Source organism: Lagopus muta, chromosome 4, assembly GCF_023343835.1.
Source record: "Lagopus muta isolate bLagMut1 chromosome 4, bLagMut1 primary, whole genome shotgun sequence".
NCBI lineage: Eukaryota > Metazoa > Chordata > Aves > Galliformes > Phasianidae > Lagopus > Lagopus muta.
Window position 1 is genome coordinate 51,454,664 of NC_064436.1, and position 14,162 is coordinate 51,468,825.

A 14,162-nucleotide genomic window follows, 5' to 3' on the forward strand; every position below is an offset into this window, starting at 1 on the left:
AGAGAGAGACAGAAAGATATTTGTTGATATAAAAACATAATATGATAATTAGGACAATGATGACAGCGATTTAACAAGATTTGAAATGACTAAATATCCTTGACTATTTGCTAATAATAATCAGTCTAAGATTAAATCTTAGAGAAGCTAGAAGTATAGTATAGCTTAAAAAGCAATAGATCAGTTACCGAGGATCTGTGGGCAGAACGCCACCATATCCTGGGTCATTCTCTCTGCAGGTGTTAAGTAACCTTGGAGGTGCCCCTACTCAAGGGGAGATTCTGGTGTGCAGCCAGCTACTTGTAAGAACTCTCAAAAGGTGCTCTTTATGGGGTAAGATTATTGAGTTAACCAGAAATAAGTGCAAACTTTCTGCAAGCAGACACTTTTAAGGCACATGAAGAGTAGATGGTTTTCATTTAGTCAGCAAAATAACTCAGTTAATAACAAGGAGTTTGGATAGCTAGGCATCTTGAACAGCAGAACAACTTAAGGAGCTTTCTGGACTGCTCAAGAAAGCCAGCTGGATAGGGGGCAACTTGAGGAGTTGGCCAAGTTTCTCACCAGCCAAGCAAGGACATCTGGGTAGTAGGCAAGCTCAGAAGCCAAGCAGCCTTCTGGTTTGTAGCCAGCCTACCAGCCTGGAGTCCAATTGGCAAGATAGCTGGTGAGCAGACTGGCAGAAAATCAGATACGCTAGCAGCTGGCTGTCTGGTCAGTCTATCAGCCTTTCTGATTTTCATCAGTGTTTTTGACAAAGTCTTCACGTTTCAAAACAATGATTCAATTCTATTCAGTCTTTTTCTCAATTAAACTTGTTCAAAAAAAAAACACCAACCAACCAGAAAAAAAAAAAAAATCACAAGATCTAGCATCTAGCACAATGAATATGCTGTAAATAATAGTTTTACAGTTTTACATCCATATAATCACAAATTAGTATGTAATTGATATCTTCCATTAATTCATAGGTGTGTCAAACCTTTTGACTTGCCTAGGCTACAATGAGGGAAGACAAACTGTCTTGGGCCACATATAAAATACACAATGTTTTTGGTGTATATGAGTAATGAAACTTCTTTTTTAAATTCCATATAGTTATTCAATATTTGATTGCTATAGAAACTTGCTTTACTAAATTCCCTTTTTTAAAAAAATTATTTAATTCCACAATGATAAAGGAAGTCATTAAGTTCTTTTTATTTTGTTCAACCACACGATGATAGTGATTATTTAGTTGTGGAAATATATATTTAAATACTGAGGGAGAATTCATATGTACTTCTCTTTCTGAAGCTGCAGAAGTTATCATTTCCCAAGCTGTTCATCATTTACTGGCCTTTTTCTTCTTTTTCTTTTTCTTTTTCTTTTTCTTTTTCTTTTTCTTTTTCTTTTTCTTTTTCTTTTTCTTTTTCTTTTTCTTTTTCTTTTTCTTTTTCTTTTTCTTCTTCTTTTTCTTCTTCTTTTTCTTTTTTCTTTTTCTTTTTCTTTTTCTTTTTCTTTTTCTTTTTCTTTTTCTTTTTCTTTTTCTTTTTCTTTTTCTTTTTCTTTTTCTTTTTCTTTTTCTTTTTCTTTTTCTTCTTCGTCTTCGTCTTCGTCTTCGTCTTCGTCTTCGTCTTCTTTTTCATCTTCTTTTTCGTCTTCTTTTTCGTCTTCTTTTTCGTCTTCTTTTTCGTTTTCTTTTTCGTTTTCTTTTTCTTTTTCGTCTTCTTTTTCTTTTTTGTCTTCTTTTTCGTCTTCTTTTTCATCTTCTTTTTCTTTTTCATTTTTTTTTTCTTTTTCATCTTCTTTTTTTTTTTTTTTTTTTTTTTTTTTTTTTGAATGAACACTGAATAGAAGTTACTGTTACTTCAGAGTTGCTAATTGACATTTCTTTTGAATGAAACCCCCCACAGCCTGCAAGCACAGTACGGCTTCATACTCTGTTTTATTGCTCAATATAGTTCTCAAAGTGCTTAAAGCTGACCATTTGTCAATGTAGGCCTAAATCAGAACGTGAACTTAACTTTAAACAGGAGAAAAATAGAATATTTGATTAACTAAAGGATTGATTTGAAATGAGGCAATTCAAGATTTAAAAGCTTCCATTATCTATATGAATAGAGAACAACATATTGTTACTGATGAAAAGTTATAGAGAAGGCAATAGGATAGCTGAGTCCTCTGTGGGATCCTGTCCTCACTGAGCAAAAAATATCTAATTATGACATGGACTTTTTTAACAGTCAGAAGATAGATAATTAAAATGGAAAGATACTGCTAGCAACATTTTAAAATGTTTGAGGGTGGATGAAGTCTATTTCAGGGTGGTTTTTTTTTTGAAGTTAATCAATGTGATGAAAAATTATAATGAAATGAGTGCAAAGAAAAGAAAGCCATTGTTTTCTGAGAGTAAAATAGCACAGAAGGAGAAGAATTAATTATTTTGCTGCACTGTGTTATTTTTTTCTAGAAACAATGGAGGAATCTGAGTTAGCTTCGTGCTTTGCTCAGTCTGAGAAATTATACTTTCTTGTCAATTGTAGTCAGCAAAGTCAACATATGCTTCAACTCTATTCATGCACATGTTCGAGATCTGAGCAGGCCTATAGGGATGAAAAATATACTATTTGATATTGGCATCCACATCTTTCTTATACATTTTTATTACTTCTAGCTAGAAGTTTTTATTTTGTAGTGATAAGGCTAATGAAAAGATTCAAGAATTAGAGAAGTTTGTGTTTATGTATTAAGCCATTTTTGGGTGAATGAACTTCAAGTGTTGCCGAAAATTCAGAATCATTGCATGGGGTCTGGAGCAGAATGTAATGATATATTAAGTAATAGCAAAGAAGTTACTTGTCAAACAGTTTACAAAGAACTTTGGCAGAAAGAAGACTGAGTAAATATAGCTGCGCTGTACTGTTCTGTGCATATCTGTGTATATACATTGTTCCTATAAACTAGAAGTGTTTTTATTTCATTTGATAAATATTTATTAATAGTTTGCCTATCACATTTATGACACTAGCAGGCAGTATCTCTTTTCCTGAGTAGTACATATGCTTTCTCTTCTCTACTGAAATGCACTGGGAGGGAGAGATGATAACAACAAATACTGAAAGTACTGCATCTAACACAAGAATGATATCAAGCTGTTCGAAAGGGTTCAGAAAAGGACCATGAAGATGATCAGAGGGCTGAAGCATCTCCCCTGTGAGGATAGGCTGAGAGAGTTGGGACTTTTCAGCCTCGAGAAGAGCAGTCTCCAGTGGGAGCTTATAGTGGCCTTCCAGTAGCTGAAGGAGGCCTACAGGAAAGATGGGTAGGGACTTTTTAAAAGGGCATGTAGTGACAGGATGAAGGTGTGAGAGGTAGATTGCATTTCTGCAGTGGAAATTTCCAGTATTTCTGTATGTAGCGTAGGATCTTTGCCTTTCACAAAGAAAGCTCCTGAACAGAGTAAAGTTGAGACTGGTGTGTTCTGGCCAAGGTAGAACTGGCATAGGCACTAGGTAAGGTAATTATATAACATAGGGGAGAGTCTGGTACAGGACAGAACGAGTGTGCTAATTTTTGAGAATATTGTCCTCTTGTCAAAATCAAAAGTAGAGCTACTGAGAATGTGTGTCAGAGGAGCTCATTTGCAGATTTTTCACAGGTAGCTGCAAACACTGGCTTTTTGGCTTTTACAATTCTTTCTTTTCTATTTCTTCATTTAATTTGTTTAGTCCTTACTTTTAATAATACTAACAAATCTAAGTGAGCTGACTTAATTAAGTACAATGAAAATCTTGAAAGGTGGCAGATAACTAAATGGAATTTAAATATATAGAATGATTATGATTTTTTATGTCATCTTCTATTTTAAAAATAGTGTGCAAGCAGTTTGTATGGGAACTGCTGAGTCATGGCCTGAACCTCTGGCTGACTCATTGCTTGCCTGAGGTGGTCAGTCAGAGGAGCACAGGTGAAGGTAATTCACCTGTGCTGCTGGAAGGGGTGGAGCCGGGCTCCCCCCCCTCCTAGTCCTATTTAAGAGCTGGCTACCAGTGTGGAAGGATCTCTTCTGGAGACTGCCTCTGCTGGTGTTTTGTGAGTGAGCCCGGGATAGGGGTAAGCCTTCTATTTGTTCTCTTTTGCTACCATAGTCTGCTTTGCCTAACTCTCTTGTTTATTTTGTGATTATAGCATCCTAATATTCTTTGCTTATATGCTTGGTGAGCCAGGCAGGGCAAATATACTAAAATTTACATCATGTCTTTTCTTTGGACTTTCTATAAATGAGTCAAGGGGGAGAACAATACTCTAGAGAAAATGATTCCAGGGCAGATCCCAGGTTTTTTGGGTTCACCCTATTAAGCTAGCAGTTATCATTGAAAAATGGGGTCCCTTATGCATTATGGGCAATATCTCCCCATATTGCATGGCGGATTACTTTCAGGGACTTAGCAAAGATGTGCTGATCATTAAAGAAAGACAACTGGCTGCCTCCACGGTGGCATGACCACTATTAAGTGCCTTAAATCATGTGGAAATAAGAAATAATATTTTAGAAAATGAAAATCAACTTTTGAAAGACCATATCGAAAAACTAGAGCAAGAACTTGGTGTGTTAACAGGGAAGAAGCCAATTCTACATCTTCCCATAGACCAAGTTCGTAACATTTCAATAAATGATGACCAGACTCCTAAATCAACAGACTTCGTTGATCAGGAAAATAAAAAATCCAAATTAGATCTCTAATATCCAATTCTGACTGATCCACTAGAAGTCCATCCTGTCACAACTCAGAAAACAAAAGTGCAGGACAGACCGGCAGGGGTGCTGCCTGATCAGTGGCCCCCCCCCTGCCCAGACTCATTTACATGTAACAGCCCGGCCATACATGGCAACAGAATTGATGGATTTAGTACAGAGATTTTGGCAGAAGCCTAGAGAAAGTGTGCCAGCTTGGTTATTAAGACTGTGGGATTCTGGGGCAGAAAGTGTTTTGGTGAATGGCCCAGAAATAGCCAAGTTGGCCACCATGACTGTTCATCCTGCTCTCAGGCAGAGGATATATGTGGGTAATCAATACCTTGATGAAAGCCATTCTGTATTAGAACGGTTAATGGTGGCCAGCCGTATGGTATTGCCGAGTAAATCGGACATACTTCTACATACAGGGATGTGGTCCTCCAGAATTATATCCGTGAACTGGGCATTGAGAGGCTGTCTATGAAGACAGATTTGATGGCCCTGATATGGTCAAATTTTCAGCAGGGATGAGAGATTTGATTTTTACAGCAAGCTCCCTCTCATCTCTATGGTACCCTAGTCTCTATATTAAATCCTCTGGTGGCCTCAGAAGCTGTAGTCCAGCAGGCTGCCCAGTTAGTGGCCAACCTGGGAGAAGCAGAGCGCCTGTGGACTGGGCACAACATTCGGATGTTGGAAGAAGCAGAGGTCCTGCTGGTAAGTAAAACCAAAATGCTGGCTACTCTAGCTCCTCAATTGGGACCCAAAAGGGTCTCCTGAAAACAAATGTTTAAGGATTTTAATTTGGGCTGGGATCCAATTTGCTAAGATTGACTGCCAGCCCAACCATGTCCTTCTCCAGCTCTGGAGATAATTAAAGAACAATCAAAAATTCCAGAACTACCCTAAGAAATCAAGGGTAAGGGTTATAGAGAGAGTACCAACAATGACATGGAACCTAGAAGATTTTGTTTTTCCAAATAGGGAAAAAAAAAAAAAAAAAGCTGCCTCAAGTATCTTGGGTCACAATGCCTGAGCCACCAGAAGCAAAAGAATTGGCCATAGCACAATTCATAGTGTGACAAGGGATGTTAGTCCCCCTAGGGCCTCCAGATGGGACCGGAGGCCCTATGTAGAATTAATGACTTATTGGTCCTGAAAAAATATTCAGAGTGCTATGGCGTTAGTGGACACCGGAGCAGAAACATCAACTATTTGTGGAGATCTGACAAAATTTGATGGGGACAGAGTGATGACTGGTGGTTTTGGGGGACAGACTATTCCTGTCACCTAAACATGGTTAAAATTGGGGGTTGGATGTCTCCCACCCCGGGAGTACAAGGTGTCTATTGTCCCAGTCCAAGAATACATCCTGGGCATAGATATTCTATGGGGTCTGGCTCTCCAGACAACTGTGGGAGAGTTCAGACTTCGACAGAGATGTATCAGTATCTGGGCGGTGCAGGCAATATTAAGAGGCCATGTGAAACATGGGCCTATTTGCCTGCCGAAACTGTGCCAGATTACTAATGTGAGACAGTATAGACTCCCGGGTGGGCAAGATGAAATATCAAGAACTGTGCAGGAATTAGAAAAAGTGAGCATTATAAGACCTGCTCACAGCCCATATAATTCCCCCATATGGCCAGTGCAAAAGTCAGATGGCACATGGAGAATGACAGTAGATTATGGAGAATTAAATGAGGTCACACCGCCTATTCATGCAGTCGTACCCAATATTGCCTCCCTAATGGACACATTAAGTAGGGAGATAAATGCAAATGCATTCTTCAGTATCACAATTGCTGAGGAATCTCAAGATCAGTTTGCGTTTATGTGGGGAGGCAGGCAGTGGACCTTTCAAGTCCTGCCACAGGGGTACGTGCATTCACCAATGTATTGTCATAATCTAGTGGCGCGTGACCTGGCTGATTGGAGAAAACCTGCACCTCAGGACCTCATGCCTCCAGTTACATCATCGAACATGGGCATTCACTGATAATCACTCGTCTTGAATTGTACCAACATGCGTCGCGATATAGCAGATCTCTGTATTAGGGAAAGCTTACCCTTTAGTTAACCTGATCATTGGTTCATGCTGTGAAGGGGGTAGAGTGTATGGGAACTGCTGAGTCATGGCCTGAACCTCTGATTGATCACCTGAGGTGAGCAATGAGTCAGCCAGAGGAGCACAGGTGAAGGTAATTCAACTGTGTGACCAGAAGGAGTGGAGCTGGGCTCCACCCCTCCTAGACCTATTTAAGAGCTGGCTACCAGTGGGGAAGTATCTCTTCTGGAGATTTGCTCTGCTGGTGTTTTGTGAGTGAGCCCAGGATAGGGCTAAGCCTTCTATTTGTTTTCTTTTGCTATCATAGTCTGCTTTGCCTAACTCTCTTGTTTATTTTGTGATTATAGTATCCTAATATTCTTTGATTATACGCAGTTAATGTTTGGATTTAAAATCTAAGTAGCTTTTTAGTGAAGACTTCTGAGAGTGCTTCATTGTAACTTGAGAGACACTTCTGACAAAGGTATCACTTTCACTGAACTAATCAGAAGCTTGTGAAGGTGTTGTTTTGTTTATTTTGCTTTTAAGGGAAAGGTTAAGGGTGGGGGGGGGGGGAGGGGGGGCGGGACGGGACACTAAACCAATGGTTAAGGTTAACATTCTCCGTGAACAACAATGCAGATTGGTATAAAAAATAAAAAACTTTATCACACAGGGTAAACATAATTACTTGAGAGCTATGTACATCATTACATGGAAGCTATCTTCAGTGAGTTTGCCTGAAAATTTCTGAATAATTTTGAACATCTCGTATTTCATTCTTATATGTTGATAGGCAGGCAGTAGAAGCAGAATTAATCATATGAAATGAATATAATCATTGCTCTCAGAACTAGTTATCAGCGTTTATTTTACCGTGTCACCTTTCTATAAAAGTGTATCTGTTAATTTCTGCATCACATCTCTCTGAGTCATTAGCATGTACTGGAGACTGCAACCTGAAGACTAACAAAGATGTATTAATAACATATGGCATCTGATAGATGGTAAATTGCAAAGTGGAAATATTAATCAGAGAGATTATATGCACTGCAGTGACCAGTGTCCTACACTGATATAAGCCAAGAGAAGGTGAATTAGTTCAGTTTAAAGCTGAAAACTTAGGATGATGCTAGCTATATTAATAGATATTATTACATTATTTGAATGTCATTGATTACTAATTGATCACTACATTGATTACTGATGCATGGAGCACGTTAGAGACCTTTATTCCTGTTCGTGGAAATAATTTAACACGAATTGATACAATGAATAAAAGCATTCTCTTACTTCTGTTGGAAAGAATTATCTAGAGCTCAATATTTTTGGTTTCAATCTTTCATAAAATTTACATAGCTTTGAAGAAAATAGGGAATACTTCTGAGAGGTTTTGAAGGGACTGCAGTTTTTTCTGAATCAGGTTTATTTGTTTTTTGTTTTGTTTTCAATAAAATACTTTATCTGCAAGTAAAGGACATTATGACTTTATATTATATTTTATATTTATGGTACTAATTGTGTATTATAGAGCAATCAGTATTACTATACTGTTGTTGAATGGTTTTTAACACAGAGTTCTTGAAAGATTGAATAGTTACAGACTAATGCTATATTGTGTTATCTTATGGGAAGAAGACTGGTGATTCATGGTACAAAGTGCTGTAACCAGCATGATAAAAATTTAAACTTTATATCCCAAAATGTTTTATTCCTTAAAAAAATACTGAAAAATTATTAACAAAACTCGAAGATGAAAATTATCCATAACCTTGAGAAATAATTTATAACTCAATAGTAGGACATGAAGTAGGGACTGCTTTCTTCTAAGAATTTGAGTATTCTATTTGGATACTTAAAAAAAAAAAAAACTTGCTTCCAAAGCCCTGAAAAAGATAATGATCAAATATATGAACAAATACAACAATACCAACTGACCAGGAGGCATTGACTTATTAGTTCCGTTTCTTTTCTTCCTTTAATTTTTTTATTCATGATTTCTGCCACTGTTATTGCTGTTTTTTGTTTTACTAAAATACATGCATCTCCACATAACATTACCTGATTCTGCTGTCATCTGCTCTCTGCTGCCTTGAGCATATGACAACACCGTTTTGCTTAAAGCTGCTTTGTTCCTGCCTACTGTGGCAGAAATCTATCACACATCTTCAAGGAAGGTTGTTCTAATTTCTCAACTTTTAATAAAAAAAGGTAAGTACAGTTTTGTCTCTCTGTTGTATACTAAAAGTATTTCACAAAAATATGGGTACTTGACTTCACTTTCTAATGTACAGAAAATGAAAAAATATATAGACAATTTTTATATGAAGTATGGAAGAAATATGAGCCCTTTAAAAGTACAGAAATAATTCTCTTCTGAATTACCACTGTACTGGTTTTACATAGCTGGAAGTTCTATTAGATGAATTCTGGCTGTGTTTCCTGGAGCAGTTTAGCAAACTACCATGCTCTGCGGGGCTACCCCATAAGTTCAGTATAAAGGCAAAGCGGGACATGTGCCATTCTAGCGCACAGTCAGAAAAATGTTAATTTCCAAATAAGGTAGTTTTTCATATTTTAGATGCTGCCATAGACTCATAACTTCCAGAATAGCCTAGGTGACAAAGTGCTCGAAATTAAGCTGCTCCAGTACTTCAGTCAGCCTAATACTGAAAAGATCCCATGTTGTTTTAAGATATGGTTAGTATCAGTTCTGAAGAAGCTATGAGAACAGGAATAAAAACTGACAAGTTGTTATTTGTATTCTATACTTTTTTCCATTTCTTTGAGATCTTTCCTCATGACAATTGTGAAATCATATAAAACTTTTTTATATGCAAACATAGAGTGCACATTCTTTAAAACATTCTTTAGGCTTTCAACTTAATAGAACAGTACAGTGCAGAATCTTCTCTCTTACTTAGCTGAAGGAGTCACACTATGCAGCTCTTCATGAACATAATGTTCTGATTTTTGTCAGCTATAACTTGCTTCACCAGTTATTCAAATTATTTACAGATAGTTTGTTATATCTCTAGCATCATAAAAACATCTGTCACATTCTGCACGGAAGTCAACACTGCCTTTGCTTTTTAAACAGTTCTCTAGCAAATTTTATATCAATTACAGGTTAAACTTACCTTCCCAACCGTTGTAAAACCAGGTTCTAATTTAATTCTGTTAAAGAATTATCAGAAGGAGGATGTACTTATAGGCTAAACAATGTAATATGCTGATGATTCCAACTAAATTTGCAAGAAAAAAAATCTGTTAAATCTGTAAAAATTACAAAGAAATCCTACTGTACAAAAAATCCATCACTCCCACATAGCTGAAATAATTTATAAAAAATTATCTTGTTCAGTCAACTGAAGGTGCCGGATAACATCATAACAGAAGAGGCATTTAAGGTATCAGTGGTATATATTGCATCAATGTGTATTTGAAAAAAATCTGCAAAGGACAGAAGGAATTATCAGCTTTCATATTCAGTTATAATATGCTTGCTAGCATACGGTAGATGTATGCTTTCATGGGCTGCAGAGTCTGCTAGTATGACAGGTGCCATATCCAGTTCTCCAGTTCTCTCAACCTTTGAAGAAGAAATGGTTTTAATTTCAAATTAAAAAAAAAAATAATCATATTTTATCATTCTTTTCTCTCTCAGGTTTTAACAAACTATGCTTTCCTGTATTATGCTAAGACTGAGGGAAGAAGAGTCAGATAATTTTAGAATCAAGTTAATCAGTGGGTAAAGAAATGCTGAAAAAGCTTAACAATGCACATTATAGTCAAAAATCTGCCCTGTTGATATAAAAGATCTACTTACAACTGTTTCCAGTCCACTTTCTTTGTAAATTTTTGAAGTACAAAATGAGGTGGTCAGTCACTAGAGGGCGTCATTTCTGTGGCCTAAGAAATAAAAAAAATTGTGTATTTTTAAAGAGACTTTATGGGTAAGAGTCACCACTTTAAATTTTACTTTATCAAGCCACTAAGTTTTTTTTTAAAAAAAAAAAAAAAGAAAAAAATTACTAATAAAGTTCTGACTTCCAGCTTCAAGAGAAAGATTGATGTAGACATAAAAAATAGAGAAGCACCAAGACATAATGTATCTTCCACTGCTGTTTACCTTCAAGTCAAGGTGATTTCAGAAAGACAAGAAGTGGCCGGAAAAATGCATGCCATGTATATTGACTCATGTCCCTTTTTTGGTATCTTTTAAATGTGGATTTCTTTTCAAGATCATTTGACCTCACCCATAAATCAAACACTTCCCTCTCTCACACACACATTTGTGTTAATTCTTAATTCACTGTCAGATGTCTTCTGTATTTTAAAATGTATTCATCTTCTGGAATTGGCCATCTGTTCCTATACTACTTTTATATACTTGGACAGTCCTTATTGCATAGAAAAGATTGCATATTTTTCCAGTCATATTTTGCTGTGTATAGTGAGTAAGGAAAAAAAATGTCAGTTTTGGAATAACTCTTAAGTGGATTTTAACAATGTTTTTGTAAGAAATGTATAAATTAGAGAAACTAATATTCCAAGTTAATTGGATAAGTTTAGATAATTTCCTTTATATAAAGCTAGTGTTTTTCAAATTTTACTAAACAGATAGTATTAACTAATAAAACAAGGTGATTCCAGTTGACTTAAAATATTTGCAGCTAAACTAAAATATCATTAATCATATTGATTTGATTTTTTTTTTTTTTTTTTTTCTGCACTAGAATTGGAGTTAGGTACACGCCTACTCACTTGTAAGATTAAATTAACAGTTTTGGGACCTCCTCATTTTTTATCTTCCTTGTTGTTTATTAACCCTGGAGAGGCTTAGTGCAAAAATGGTGACTAATTTGATCTGAATTTCCAAGAAATAAAAGTATAGTATATTTTCTGCATCCAGAACAATTAAAAAAAAAAAAAAAATAATCAAAACGTTCCCAGAATGTTTTGACAGAAAATCAAAACAGATAGAAATAATAATTAAAACAATTCAAGGTTCTCAAGGAGAAAAATATTTTAAAAATCATGCAATTATTTTATTTTCTGAATTCTTTGGAAAAAGACAGTACACACATTACACATGGGACATAATTATGGAAGACTCTGAGGTAGTAAAAGGTGACTTTGATAAATATGAAGAATTAAACCACCTCTTGGGGTTTCATTTTTGTTCTATATTTCTAGCTGTCAATAGAATATAAGGATTTCAGAAAATCTTAAGGGATGCTGTTAATCCTTGAAGTTTTAAAAATGATTATCCAGAAGGGAAAAGAACTGATTAAATGCACTATTCTTTTCCCACATTACTGCAATGCTTGTATTTTTTTTCCCACTTGGAAACCATAGCACTTCTAAATGAAATATTCATTTTTAGAATTTTGTTGTGCTTTGTAGAGTTTAGGCAGCAGTACTTTCAATCAAACCTTTTTTTCTTAGTGCTGTCCTAAATGTGTGAGTTTATAAAAAATTACATTTGTGCTATTTTTGTAGTTATTACTCTCATTTGTACATCTCAAAACCTCCTCATCAATCATACTGCAGGTGTTGATGACAAAAGAAGCATATATCACCTATTCTTATTGCATAGAATTATGCCATTTGCTCAGTTTTTAGAAGATTTTAGCTGATAAGTTCTCTGAATATCTGAAAATGTAGAACAAATGCTAAGCACCATGCTGCTTTTTGCTCACTTCCTGCTCCCGCTAGTGAGATAGGTTAGAGAACCAGAAAAAAAGAAAGAAAATGTAGAGCTCACAGGTTATGATAAAAGCTATCTACTAAAACAGAAAACTGAGAAATAACATTAGCAATAATTATAATAATACAATATGTATCTATAAATTTATAAAACAAGTGATATACAGTGCATACATGCCTCTCTCCCTGACCAACTCTCCTCAGCTGTATAGGTTTTTCACACAATGTTATATGACAGGGAATATCCCCTCATACCAGGCACTATGAGGAATAACAACTGTGTTGCAGAGGAAACCAGAAAAACTGTTTCACAAGAGTAAATTGTAGATGTATTGTAAATAATGAAAGCTTTATTTAAAAGTTAAAAGAGGAAATGCAAATTCAAATAAGAAAGTTCCCCAAGGTTCTACTTGTTATAAATAGTACTAAGAAGGTGCCGTGTAACACTGAAAACTGTTAAAAAGTACTGATGTTCTCTAAAGCAAATCCTCTTGACAGACTGTTTTAACACTTCTATTCATGATTTTCTCATTTGAACAGATGCCATTTTCCATCTGAATGGCAGACTAGCATATGGAATATCCACTGAAAGAAAAAAAAATAAAGCAAGAACAGACGTTTCAGTATCAGTAGTTATTTGTGTGGGAGAAACTTAAACATTTTTATAAAGACATCTTTTTTGGACTGATATACAGAAAAAGACTGTGGTTTTATAAGTACACAGAACTCAGCAAATACTAAGTTGGCCATCACAGAATCATAGAATAGCTTGGTTTGGTAAGGACCTCAAGGATCATCCAACCCTGCTGCCACAAGCAGGGTTGCAAGCCAGTATATCAAGTACTAGATCAGATTGCCCTATCCAACCTGGCCTTAAACGCCTCCAGGGACAGGGCATCCACAGCTTCTCTGGGCATCCTGCTCCAGCATCTTATCACTCTCTCAATAAAAAATTCCCCCTGACATCTAATCTAAATCTTCCTTTAGTTTAAAACCATTCCCCCTTTTTCTATCAATAACTACCCATGTAAAAAGTTGATTTCCCTTATGTTTATAAATTCCCTTAAAATATTGGAAGTCTGCAATGAGGTTTCCCCACAGCTTTCTTTTTTCCACATTGAACAAGCCCTGTTCCTTCCTCCTATCTCCATAGGAGTGGTGCACCAGCCCCTGGATCATCTCTGTGACCCTCCTTTGGACCTTGGGCAAAAACTCCACATCTTTCCTGTGTTGAGTGCCCTAGACTTGGATGCAGTACGCCATCTGAGGCCCCTCCAGGGCAGAAAAGAAAGAGACAAACCACCTCCCTCACCCTGCTGGCAGCCTTTTTTTGATGGAACCATGGATACCTTTAATCTTCAAGGCTGCAAGCTCATGCTGATGTCTCCTGCTAAGTTTTTCATCAACTGGAACCTCTAAGTCCTTTTCAGCAGGGCTACTCTCAAGGAGTCCCTCTTCCAGTTTGTGTACATATATGGGATTACCTTGACCCAAGTCCAAAACCTTCCACCTTGCTTTGTTGAACCTCACTAGGTTTTCAAGGGCCCACCTTTCAAGTTTATCAAGGTCCCTCTGGATGGCGTCCCTTCCTTCTGCTGTATCAACTACACTGATCAGCTTGGTGTCATCAGCAAACTTTGTGAGGGTGTACTCAATCCCATCATCTGTGTCATTGATGTTATA